Raw genomic sequence first — 7,663 nt, forward strand, 5'->3', positions numbered from 1 at the left:
TTCTTTTTTCGTTGCCTCTCCCATCTCATTTGTCGTTCATCGAACCCGTAAGCATGACATCTCAACGTCGCGTATGCCGAGCTACGCAGCATGTTTTCAGACGGATAAAAGTTGTTAAAAGCAGATCTTCACTGTATTGAGGGGAACTAACGAAATGCGTCTTTGCGAAAAGATGCCCGCGCTCGATACATCCGAAAACAACACACGGGGTCAGAGGTCGTCGCGAATCATGTGCTCGCAAGCAAAAAAAAAATACAGATGTGAGCTTACTTTTTGCGTCGTTACTGACTTCTGGGACACTGGAAAAATTACTGTACCAAAATGAAGAAAGCGGAAGTGCTCGACGCACCGGTAATAGTGGATTATTCGCATTTCGTTTGCCACGGCGCGAGACCTGAAATGAGCGTTCAGACGGAACCCCCGCGCCCTTTTTTTTCGCCCTCACATCGATGATGTACTACGTGGGAAGAAGGTCGCCAGCTAGATCTTTGTCAAAATGCAAACGCCGCAGCACGAATGGCACCTCGAACATTCGATCTCGGAAAACCTATTGGCCGCCGAAAGCGTCGCGACAGCTCGGCGCGTATACCGTCGCACTAAAAGAAGGCGCGCGGCGCTAGGCACCGCCCGTAATAGTTTCTAACGCAAGAGCAAAAGGGACGGGCGACCTTGGAGAGGCAGTGCGCCGACCCCGCCTCCGAAACGGAGCGGCGGCGTCTACGAGCTACTCTCAAGGGCAGGCTGCAGAACCAGCTGCGCCGCACGCCGATAAGGTAGGTGAGCGATAGGATCGCAAACATTGCGGCTCTCGTCAGCCTCGGCGTTGACACCCTACACGCGTGGCCACGCGACGTGAAGCCCCGCTTCCACAACAGCCGCATTCCCAGCGGCGTCACCAGCGCGGAGTGTGCCCTCACGAGCAGCGAAAGAGGGCAGCCGCCAAGAGGCACACAGCACGGCGGTCTAGCTCGCTCGCGTTGCATGACGCATTTCCTGCTGATGCTGCCGGGATATCGGACGCAGCGCCCCACCAAAGTTTTCCAATGCGACCGGGCAACCGGCACGCGAGAGCGGAAGAGAGCTCACGTTCCATCAGAGGCGCGTTCCGATTAACCGTGCTGTGACGTGATGGCCGGATGGATCAACCGGCGCCTGGCTACAGAGACGCGAACAGCGCTAGGTGCCCAACATGCTCCAAGTTCATAGCAGCGTTCTGCAATGCCAGATCCAGGGAAAGCAAAAAGGAAAAAAAAAAACTCGTAGGGTTTGTACGGGCTAAGAATGCGAAGCTGGACAGGGCGCGTACGTGCCTCGCTGCACCGCCAGAGCTGTGTTCCCAGTAGAGAGTCTCTCCCCGCACGCTATTTTTTGCCCCGCCAGTAGTGCACAGGCAGCGCTGTCGGGCATGAATGCCACCACGGCTACGAGTGGGGCTGCCTCCTCGCGAGACCCTTTCCGGCGGCGCTCCTATTTCGGGACGAAACCGGAATCGCCCACGCGAGGAGCGTCGCCGCCGCGGCGATCGTCTCCCAGAACAAAGGAGACCGACCTGCGCAGTAAGCGGAGAGCGCGTTCGGCCACGGCTCGGCCGGCGCTGGAAATTGCCCTTTCGCAATAATTAAGCGTGTCGTGGGTCAGCGGCTGACCCTTTCCGGCCGGCGCCAGAAGCTCGCCTGGGGAAGTCAGCGTCCGGCAAGGCCGACCGGGGGTCCGGGCATGAAGGGCGGGACGGCAGCCACAGGTGCCGACTGCGGCAGCCGCGATGGTGTGCGCGCCATGACAAAAGCGGCCGCTGTTTACGACACGCGTTCCTCGGCGTCCCTTAATACGACGGCGGGAAGGGGGGGGGGGGGGGGGGGGGGGGTGCTCGACAGAGTGCCGGCTCACATATGGCGCATGGGTTGAGCAACCGTGCCCCTAATGGCCGTAGAAAGAGCGATCCACCGCGCAGCCGCTGCAGCGGAGCGCCTTGTTTGGCTGGCACAACCCGAAAAACGGGGTCGCGTCCGTCCACTGCGGGCTGCCGCGAGGGATCGCCCGTTCTCTGCCGTCTGGCTGTCCGCATGCGAGAGCCCACAAACCCAAGTTCGTGGCTCCCGACCGCGAGGCAATGGACAACGTGAGGAGCACGCCTTCCCGCACAACGCTTAACGGGCCTGCCGCAGTAACCAAATTACGTTTGACCGGCAGCGCTGCCTCTGAGGCGGTGGCGTACAGCCGCTGAGGGAGGTTCGATCGCCAGCCGCTCGGAGGCGACTAGGCGGGCCCACGGTCGAAATTAATCCGCACCAGCGCGCTATGACGCCTTCCAGACAACCCACGTCACAGCACAAGTCACGAAGAAAACAGTAGCGGCCAGGATGTGGAACCGCCCTTGCGCCCATCGGTAAACGTGCAACTTGACGTCTTTTCAGGCAGAAAAGGCCTCCAAAGCTTCCCCCCACCGTGCAGTCATCCCAACTTCGCACCCCGTTGCATGGGCTTTCAACCGGATTAAATCTCGACGGCGAACTCTCGATTCGAGTCCGATATTGCCGCCCTCGTACCGACGTCAGCGCGAGGAATGTGCCTGTCGTCCTTCCGAGCAGGGTTTCGAATGTCCCGACGTACGCCATCCCAGTCGCGCCCTTTGTTTCGCGCCCCACGGCGGCTTATTTGGCTGGGACGCCTCGGCAACACTATCTGAGGAAGCCGTCGCGAGACCGCTTGCGCGCTAGTCACGCAACCGTGCACTGCAATGTGCTAGCATCCGAACAGCCACACATTTCACCGTTAGTTTCAGCGTCAGGGTTTCTTACAACACGCCTGTCTGTTCGGCACGGGTTTAATTCGCCAGAGTGAACGCCTTTAAAACCTCTTCGAATGCAGAGTAAATATAATGGCCCTAGAGAGAAAGTGGGGGCCACACACGCATGCACGCGCTCTCCGTATCCTCGCTAACAACGATGGAATGAAGTCGCTATGGCAACGCCACTTGTTAGCCAGCCGTCACTCTGCGGATAAAATGCGGGGCGCACTGATATGGCAAGAACGACCTTCTTGCTACAAGGTGACTGTGTGATTCCAATCAGTGCAGTATGATAGCCGAAACACGCAGGCAGAATTCCTGTTAACCTTTAACGTTCTAAAAAAAAATATCAGGGCGTTCAGAAGGACACAAATAACCTCCTTAAATATACTTCAACGCTTACCGAAGCAGTGAGTCGTTGATTTCATTCTATAAATTGGTAGTGTTCTGGAGTTGTCTGCGGGTATCGGCAATACGAGAGGGAGCCGCGCGAATGGGCGACGCCAGGAGCATGCGCGGATACGGCAGTCGACCGTGCTTGCTGCGCATGTTCCTTTGGCGCCTAACGGGCTTCGGCCACGCCCTGCCGTGTTCCCTTTCACGATTGCCGCTAGCTGTACACACGTATACCACTGCGATTTGTCTAGAAAGTTCGCCGCAAGTTATCGTGTAGTCCAGTTGCGCGTCGCAGCAAACTGGTGGCGTTGCCAGGCCGAGCCGCCAAGCATTTGTAGGTTTTGATTGGCCCGCAATTTCCTGTATTTCGCTTTCAGTCGGCAACAAACGTTATTATAGCTATCAGTATCATTATTACATTGCCTCTAAGAAAACGCAAACTTTGCGGTCTTGGTGATAAGTGCTATCGGGAGCGACTTACCACTCCCCCTCCCCCTTTATAACATCAAGATATAAAGAATACGAAGTTTCTTCGACTAATAAATGTTACACGCACAGCGACCTCATATTCCACCGCGCTAACCAAGGCCGTTTTTTTTTTTCAAGGCAAACAAAGAAACGCGATTTAACGGCGCACTTTCTAAGCAAGAACACACTTTAAAGGTGTTCGGGTTGACAACAGACTCCTCCTGGTTACGGCTAACGGGAGAATACATTCACCAGTCACAAACATGCCTCAAACGCCACGTTTCTAAGTCCTTTACACAGATGGAAGAACTTTTTTTTTTTTCAGTTTCTCAGGTCTGTGACGCATGCGGTGCCGCGGGTAGCCTCCCCCCTCCCATTTTTTTTGCAAAGCGATTGGTCGTCCTCGGCGCGCTGCACAGGCAGGCAGGCCGGCGGGGGCCATGCACTTTGGGTGACTCGCGGGAGGCAATAAAAATGCGAGCGCTCCAACACTGTCCTCCCAGCCTGTCTCAGTGAAAAAAACAAAAAAACAACGCAGGCAGTTGTCTGCCTTCTTTTTCACCTGCACGTTACCCAGCAGTGGTAGCACGCGAACCGGATTAAGGGTAATGCCGACCTCCGGGTCGGCGAGCAGCGCGAATGGCGCCAACGGGCAATAAATTGGTCGCCCGCCGTTCTTAAAACGTGTGTCGCATGGGCTCACCATGGGCGCGCGGTCGACGGCTACGTACGCGCGCCGGCGTGCCCTCGGGCGAGAGCTCTGCCAGCCCGCTCCGTCTGGCCGCCTCCACGCGGAGCAGAAGCGACGGGGGACGGAGGAAGGCCAGCCGCGACAAGGCCGCTGGCCCTGCTCCAGCCGCCACTCAAATATGGAACCCCGGCGCGGAACCACCTTGGCCTCGCCCGGAGGCCCCCCACCGGTCGCGTATTTTGGGACGGCCCGAGGAGCCAGACAGAGCTCACTCCCGCGACAGGTTCACGCGGGAGGACCCCAACCCGTCAGCACTCGGGATCACAGCGCCGGACGCTGCACCGGGGGGTGGCGCGCGTGGCTTGAGCCACCGCCCGATGTAAAGGGTTCAGCCGTATCCATCCATCCATCCATCCATCCATCCATCCATCCATCCATCCATCCATCCATCCATCCATCCATCCATCCATCCATCCAGGGGTTTAGAGATAGTGAGGGGAAAGTGGATTTTAAGAGGTTAGAAGTAACCAAGCGAAGGTTATCTGATTGGTGGCTAAAAGCAAGACAGGAGTAAAATTTCACAAGACATGGCTAGGTGGCTTGAGCCACCGCCCGATGTAAAGGGTTCAGCCGTATCCATCCATCCATCCATGTGGTTTCTGCGACGTCCGAAACACCGCTTCGGACTCCGGAAACAGCGGCGGTCGCCCGCCTCAGGTCGGCCTTGAATGACGCCGACCGAGACGCAACAGCGCCGCGCTATGCGCCGCATGCCACCCGTGCGGCAGTCCTCGGTGAAACATATTCTTTCTAGCGGTCGCTTCCTGTCGTTTCCAACGCCTAACGTTGAGCACGCGGCCACCAAATCGCACACGCTGAACTTCGCCCACGTTCCAGATACTGCGTGGAAGCTGTGCGCGGTCCTTTCGTCAGCTGTTTGCGATCCCAACAGACGAGAAATAATGCTATCTCCACGGCTAGGCGATTACAGCCCCGATACCGTTGGAAAGTTTGCCAGCTTCGGGGCAGGCAGAGCGCGCTACCCCCTGGAGGCGCTCCGTTTGAGGTGTCGCATGCGAACATTGTCAGTCATGGTTGCTGCCCCTGCTTGTAAACTTATCGATCATTGATCAGCGATGCCACCGAACTGAAATGATACCGAGTCATTAGTCTGCAGCTGCTTTTAGTTATCACCGTTCACCTGTTTTCCATCCACAAGTGCCAGCTGCTTCGGCAGACCTCCATGCTTTCCCCGTAGAATTCACTCAGTTCGTGAGGCACAGCCCGCCCGGGACGCAGTTTTTTAGATGACGGCAAGCCAGGCATAAATATGTCATCACGCTTTTTTTTTTCAGAATCAGCACCTCTCTTTCGCGAGTCTGAGTGCAACTGATTTGAAATCTTTACACTGACGTATAGCTTTCCACTCTCGCATGCAGGGCACAAATGCAGTAGGCCACTTTCCAAGCCTCTATGCCTACCGCCATGCATGTGAGCCATCATTGTACTGCGCGATAACTGAAATCTAGTGCACGTGACAGGAGATGGCTGGTACTACAGAAAGGCCTTTCCGGGTCAGCTAAGACCGCCATGACAGCATCGCAGCCGTCAGCTAGGACCAACCGTGACGGAACGTGTCCCTGACTCAGTGCCGACAATGCAGCGACGCTTGTAGACAACAGAGACGGCCACGTCACGGTGACAAGGAGCGGAAGCTGTCACGTCGGCCGCTAGAGCAGGACGAAATTTATTCTCCGCTCGAACCGGAAATACGCAAGCATCCCTTACGGGTAAAGCGCGACAAGTAGCTTTTTACAACGGTACGAGCGAATAGCCGAGTATCGTAATCAACGGCCAGCTAGTGGACGACCACTTTCGAGAGGCAAGCGTTGTTGGGCTGCACAGCTCTGCCGCGGGAGGCAGACATGAGAACTTGAGACACGGGGCTCCGCCGCTGCGAGTGCCTCGAGTTAAAAGCGAAGAGGCAGAGCTGACTGCCAGTGCCAAAAAGCTCTTTGCCGTCCCCTTGTAAAAAGGAGGTGCTGGCGTTAGAGCCCCAAAGCAACACCCAGTGGCGTGGTGAGGTGTACCAAGATGGGGCGTTCCCGGGCCTAACGCACTTTTAAATGTTCGCTGTAGGCCTTGCTCTACTGAAGGTTGATGAGAGCAGCAGCACCTGGCCGACTTGTCTCTTCGAAAGACTGTGTGTGTTCAGGTATGAGGCTATGGCAACCAAGCAAGCTCGACACGGGCGAAGCGCTCCCCGACAGATGGCGATGAAAGGCAATTCACGTAACCAAGCGGAGATTATCTGATTGGTGGCTAAAAGCAAGACAGGAGTAAAATTTCACAAGACATGGCTAGGTGGCTTGAGCCACCGCCCGATGTAAAGGGTTCAGCCGTATCCATCCATCCATCCATCGTAGCGCTGGAAGAACACAATGAGAACAGGCACTGCTCCCGGCCGAGTAAACTGCCTGCACAACTAATAACCACCTGCGGGAGCGGGCCAGACAACAAACGATGGCTCCGTGGCTCTCCTGTGCAGTCAGCTTCCCCGCCGAGATCAAGGCTATCTGAGCATCGAGAACTGCTCGGGTCCTTTCTCACGGCCGTCGCCAGAAATGGCGGGAACGCAAGGCTACCGTCTGCGCTCCCCGGGACGCGCGGATCGGGTGACAGCCGAGTCGGCTCGGGCCGCCACGAGGGAGGGGCAGCGTCCCTCTGGCACGCGACTCAAATCGTGTTCCTTTATTCTATGGGCGCCCTCGATGCTCGGATTAGCTGCGCCGCCCGGTCGCCAGCCACCCAACAGTGCGATAATCGCAGCGACAGACATATCGCGCAGCTGTTGGCCCACTAGCGCTGACCGCAGAAGCAATTTGCACACGTATGTTCTACAGTGGAGTTGATGTCAAGAGACGTCGAAAAGAAAAAAAAACAAAGAGCAATGATGGAAGCAAATACGCGCATGTGACGTGCGACACAGGACAGGCAGGGAAAACAGGCACATAAGTCCCACCTGCCACTGGGAAGAGTCAAGATCATGGCATGCCGTCACATGAGATAAGCGCGAAATGAAGAAAAATTTAGTCGCCACGCGCGTACTGACCCGACGCCACTATGAAAGCACGGGGGATAGGAGGGGAGGGGGGGGGGGGGGGATAGGAGGGGAGGGGGGGGGGATGGAACACTGAAAAGAACAGACAGACGGCCGCCGACTTGGCTCCTGTTTCACGGCGGCTGCAATGGGCCGGAAATGCCTCGTTCCGTCCGCGGCGGTGCTCGGAGGCGCAGCGGCGGGATTTCGCGGCCTCAAT

Source organism: Amblyomma americanum, chromosome 1 (genome assembly GCF_052857255.1).
Source record: "Amblyomma americanum isolate KBUSLIRL-KWMA chromosome 1, ASM5285725v1, whole genome shotgun sequence".
Classification (NCBI taxonomy): Eukaryota; Metazoa; Arthropoda; class Arachnida; order Ixodida; family Ixodidae; genus Amblyomma; species Amblyomma americanum.